Here is a 6523-nt window from a genome sequence, read left to right on the forward strand (position 1 = left end):
TGTAGCCTTGTTTCCATCAGCGTGTTTAGATGCATCTAGAAGTATCGCATCGGGAAATTATGATGGAAACGCCGTAATTCTAACTAGAATCCCCTGAGTCGCACAAACTAAAATACGCTCACAAAAGCCGGGTTTCGGTTGATTCGAAAGAGATGGAAACAGTTATGTTCGAAGTAAGTGTGACGTAGCGCACTTTCACCCCAACTGCTTCCGGTGTTTGTGGTTCACTCACAAGACAACAACATGGTGACAACATAAGATTTGTGTGGACGGAGGACAAAATACCGTAGTAACTTTTTAAAAGTTGCCCGCTTGTCACTGAAGCTTAAAGTGCTCTCGGCGGGAAGGCAATAAAGCGTTTACAGGCTGGTTGCCATGCCAACCTGCGGAAAACTCGTGCGACTTAGAAAACTCACGCAAGTTTGTAGTTTGTAGTTTTAAAGGACAATTCCGGGTGAATTCAACTCGGGGCTGTATTTTCCTATCATTTTAGGTCTAAAAGAAGGAATCTGAAGATTTTCAGTTTAATCGCTCCTGTTTTGCGGTAGTTGTGTCTGTCCCCGCATCGCCACGGCAGCAATGAATGGGAGTGGATGTAAGTTCCGCTGTTTAGGCTGTTTCCAGCCCTCAAAGCCGCAATTTTTTTCCACAGACAGCGTCAGATGGATACTCAAACATGCACCGAGAAGTTTATTTACTTCAAGCAAGCCGACATGTTTGTAAAACTAGATCCAATTCAAAGTCTCCCGGAGTCTCGCGCGAGACCGAGTTGCCGTGCTCGGTGTGTTCACATGCAGTGGGAAAAGCTCCCGTTTGTGTCATAAACACAGGAATATCAACTATTTACTTGCTTCAAGTAAAAAAAACTTTTCGGCGCATGTTTGAGTAGCCACCTGACACTGTCTGTGGAAAAAAATGTACACTTCAAGCAAGTCAAGAGTTGATATTCCTGTGTTTATGACACAAGCGGTAGCTCCCACTGCATCTGAATACACCAACACTGCAACTTCGGGCTCGCGGGAGACTCCGGGAGACTTTGAATTAGATCTAGTTTTACAAACATGTCGGCTTGCTTGAAGTAAATAAACTTCTCGGTGCATGTTTGAGTATCCATCTGACGCAGTCTGTGGAAAAAAATTGCGGCTTTGAGGGCTGTAAACAGCCTAAACAGCGGAACTTACATCCACTCCCATTCATTGCTGCCGTGGCGATGCGGGGACAGACACAACTACCGCAAAACAGGAGCGATTAAACTGAAAATCTTCAGATTCCTTCTTTTAGACCTAAAATTATATGAAAATACACCCCCGAGTTGAATTCGCCTGGAATTGTCCTTTAATGGAAACACACAGGATTCAAATGTCTTTGAATGCGCATTTCCCAGTGATTCGAATCACTTTGGATGGAAACATGGCTTGTGACATCACAATGTTACAAAAGTCCTGACAGTTCAGTTTCTCAATATGTGTTTAAATGTGTATTTCTCTGTGGACTGCGGCTTCGCCACCTTCACAGTGTTGATATAGGAGCTAGAGCTGCTTTATAATGAAATGTCACAGCAATGCCTTTCTGTAATGTGGGACCTTTAAGTGGAGTAAAGACATTTCTAAGTAGAGGTGCTCAGTGAAGGCTGTTGCTGATCAAGAGTTGACTGCACTGAGGTAGCACCAGTGTTGGGCATGTTACTTTTAAAAAGTATTTAGTTACTAGTTCCTTTCCCCAAAAAGTAACTGAGTTAGTGATTGAATTACTTCATTATAAAAAAAACTAACTATCAGCAAAAGTAGCTATTGCATTACCTTTTTATAAAATGCTCAAATTATGTTGGACTCGCCCCCCTAACCCCCTAAAAATAACCCTAACCTCCCGTTTAGATGAACAGCTTTTTTCTGACTAGTTGATGGACCAAAAAAAAACTTGTATGAAACGCACACTTTAACGGGTGTATTATTTTGTGACGGCACCTCTTGAGTCAAGTAACGCGCATTTTATTGTCAGTAACGGTAACGACGTTATAATGGGGAAACAGTAACTTTTTTCATTACTCCTTACTGAAAGAAGTAGCACCGTTAGTAACATCGTTATGAAAATCAGCTCCTTTGATCCACATGTTGTTTCTAGTTGATATACAGGATGAGGAAGCTCCTGGGCCACAGCCAAGCAAATACTACACCACATGCATCCGTGTTTTTCCTCCACGGTAACTCAGCGGTTAGCCATAGTTAGTCAGTATTGTTCACTTTTAATTTCCCTGAAACCAACAGTGTTTCCCACAAAAAATGCAACAAGTTGAGACGTATTCTCTTGAGGGTTTGCTGGATGAGGCAGGCAGAGGAGAAGCTATTCAGCACAAGAAACATCTAGAAGACTTTCAGATATACAGTACAGATTGTTAAAGTGTGGACTCAAGGGTGAAGCATTTCTTAAACGAGCCGGATACATGAAGATGTGCATACCTCCATCTGTTGGTCAGTCCACTGAGATATCTCTACTTCTTTTGCATGGACTTCCATTAAGTTCCGGACAGATGGCTGCGGTGCCCGCAGATCAATCCCACTGACTTTGGTCATTCCCCCAACTTTTTCTCTAGCTCCATCTGCAGGTCATAGTTTTCTTTAATCCTACCTTTTTTCTTTTTCCTCTAGTGAAATGTCTTTATATAAGGTGTTATACATATTCATATTGGAATTATAATTATTTCTGGACATCTTAATGATCAAGTTCAGGTACAACTTATGTGGAGTTCATAGGCTATCTGTGTGATATTAAACAAGTGCATGAGGAATTATATGATAATATCTTTCACTTCAGGCTAAATAAAATCCTGCATGCACTGGGATACACCGCAAGGAGACACCTGAGCAGCTGCTATCTGTGTGTGTGTGTGTGTGTGTGTGTGTTTTCTCACAGGCTGTAGAGCACCGCCATCTAATTAAGCAACAGGAACCACTTCAGAAGATGAAAGAGACCCACCCCCCACCCCCTCCACACACACACACACACACACACACACACACACACACACACACACACACACACACACACACACACACACACACACACACACACACACAGGCAGCAGCTGCTCAGGTGAGTCAAAACGATGTTTTTGGGCCTTTATGTTTCCATAGGTGTTTTTTTTTAAACATCAGAAACAAACCTGCTCACCGATGATTATGATGTTGTTGTTGATGATGACGATGATGATGATGAATCTGTAGGGAGGCAGAGAGGAAGGCAAAACGTTAAGGTGCAGACACCTAAGCGGAGCAGGTGAAACTGTCAGTGTGTTTGTGGATCGTCTCTAAACTGTCCAGAGTCCAGGAAGCTCACACATCCACTTCCTCCACCATCTGTAAAACACATGCTGAACTCTGACCTGTGGACCGCTGTCTGCTTGAAACACACACATAGCCTACACACACACACACACTCACGGCCAGGGGTCAGTGACCTCTTGTAGTTTAAGGCGGTCTTGAGGCAGTGTGTTAATGCAGCAGAGCTTCATTCACTGACACACAAGAAAAGTTCCACAGGCTGTTTGCCGGCTCACGGGTCACACTCTGGTTACTCTGCTCTAAGGATCATCTACATTATCAATTCAACTTGTTTTCTTTCTATTCATCAACTAATCATTTCATCTACACAATACTAAATAAAACAATGACAGTTTTCCATAGCCCAACACAGTGTCTTAAAATGCCCAAAGATGCACACAGATGTTCAGTTTACAGCAGCACGTGTTGCAGATTAATTTCTTTTCAATCTGTAACTGATGGTTTACTGACTAATCCACTCCCACTCCGACTATGGTTCATAAAACCTTGCACCATCGGCCTGCGCAGAAGTGTCCTCACACAGGAAAATTAGAGAGAAGGACCAAACAGGGAAATAAAAGCATGCTGAGAGATCCACATTCTGCTGTCTGATGTTGAAACCAGTAGGCTATGTAGTAAAAGCAGCTGCATTAAATCAGCATCAGTCACAGTTTAGCTTGACAGAGAGCTCGTTATCTCTGCTCACTAATCCTCTCTTTGTTTCTCCAACTACTCTACATCCAGGTTACTGAGGAGACTAAAGACACAGAGAACGATTGGCCACTTGTTGCCAGGGCAACTGCTAACCGCTCCATCAATTGAACTCACTTACCCCAGCGGGGGGTAAGTGAGTTACAAATGCACACACAAATGATGTTAGGAATTTGTCTTTTAAAATAAAAAAGGATGAATGTGATGGGAAGGAAGGAAGGAAGGAAGGAAGGAAGGAAGGAAGGAAGGAAGGAAGGAAGGAAGGAAGGAAGTGAGTAATGGCAAGGAAATGTGGCTGAGAAACCGGTCTTTTGAGGTCAGTAGCTGAACATGATATTTAGTTTGTTTGGTCTGTGTCAACTTTGTGGTAGACCAAACTACCACACACACACACACACACACACACACACACACACACACACACACACACACACACACACACACGATGTTACCCTTAGTTATATTTTTCTTGTGTTCAGACAATGAAATCAAGGGTGATGTTACCTGCTTGACAGTTTCGACTGTGACTCCAGTCTTCCTCAGAAGCGTCATCCGACGTGCTGCTGACGTATCAGCCGGCCGATAAATAGCTGATAAATGACACGTCACGGGTAACTAATGATTAAGTAATGATTCAGTACTCATTACCTACTCATTTAGATGTCTCACTTTACCTTAAGGTACACAAAAAGGGTAACTAATGATTAAGTAATAGTTAGTTCCTCAGTAATTTGATTAGGAGTTACTGAAGAACTCGCCATTAACTAATATTGAGTTCCTCATTCATTCCAAATTTGTTTCATAGTAAATAACTACTCTAAATTTTGTGCACCTCAAACAACTTTACTGTGAACCACAGTGTGATCAGTATACAGTAGCCTACTTTACACACAGCCCCATGATACATTCATTTAGCCTACCAAACATGTGACAAACATCATATTTATTTCGAAGGCAACATGGATGGTCATATTGATGTGTATGTGGTCTGAAATTAATGAATAAAATCTTCTCAAGAATCCTGCTGTCTGTGATTTTTTTAAGGAACTAGGCTACTAATGTAAAGATGAAGATGAAGAAATGAAAAAACACTCATTATGTGTCACGTTAGGTCATAAAGGTTAACTACTGGACATGTTATTGAGTAATGATTCTGTACTGATGAAGTAACTAGTTCACTAATCATCAAGTTGTGATTAACTTTCTATGAAATTTGATCACGAGTTAATGAAGAACTGATCATTAATAGTTCCTCATTAGTTCCTCAGTAACTACTCTAATTTTGTGTACCTCAGTTCCCTAACTAACTACTCATTAGTTCCTCAGTAACTACTCCTCTGAAATTTGATCAGGGGTTCCTGAAGAACTGACCATTAACTAATAGTTAATTAATCAGTAGTTCCTCAGTAACTACTCTAATGTTGTGTACCTCAATTCCTCACTAACTACTCATTAGTTTGTGTACCTTATTGTAAAGTGTTACCCTGAAATCTTATTTGCCATTCTCATCTTTCTAATTGCCTGCCACTCAAAACATTATTCATGACGTCATACACTGTCAGTACTGACTGTAACGATCAGAGCAGGAGGACCCACAAAGCAGAGGCACAGACGAACGAGTGGCAAAAGGGGAGGTCAGTTTATTCCAGGGTCAAAACCAGTAGATCAGTCAATTCACAGGCAGAGGTATCAAAATCGCTAGGCTAAACTCGTAGTCAAACAATACTGGGTCAAAAGCTAATAAAGTCGAGGAATCACGAGGAGTAAAGGCTGGAAACGCTCACTGAAACAGACGAGACGATCTGGCACAGAGGGGTGGGAGAGCACAGCTTAAGAACACAAGGGCTGGGGAGACAATGACACACAGGTGAGAGGCATCAGGGTAATCACAGACAGGAAACTCAACAGGGAGAGGGGGATGACAGACAGCTCACCAAAATAAAACAGGAAATAAACAAGAAACAAGACAGGACAGAACCTACTGTAACACTAAACAAACCTAAAGGGTCCTGACAGTACCCCCCCCCCCCCTACGGCCGACACCCGACGGCCCAGGATCGTCAGGGTGGGCCCGCCGAAAGTCCCTTATTAACTGTGGGTCCATAATGTTCTTAGAAGAGACCCAGGACCGTTCTTCTGGTCCGTAGCCCTCCCAGTCGACCAAATACTGCAGTCCCCTGCCCCGCCGCCTGACTGCCAACAGCCGCCGCACCGTATAGACCGGCCCACCATCGACGAACCGAGGAGGCGGGGGTGGCTTGGCGGGCGGGACCAGAGCACTCTCATGAATCGGCTTCACCCGGCTGACGTGGAATGTGGGGTGGATGCGGGAGGACCTGGGGAGGCTGAGTCTCACAGCAGAGTCATTAATAACCTTTGATATAGGGAATGGACCTATGAACTTAGGTGCCAACTTACGAGACTCTGTGCGAAGAGGTAGGTCTTTGGTGGAGAGCCAAACCCTCTGGCCTGGGCTGTAGGCTGGAGCCACCCTG

Source organism: Trachurus trachurus (genome assembly GCF_905171665.1).
Source record: "Trachurus trachurus genome assembly, chromosome: 7".
Classification (NCBI taxonomy): Eukaryota; Metazoa; Chordata; class Actinopteri; order Carangiformes; family Carangidae; genus Trachurus; species Trachurus trachurus.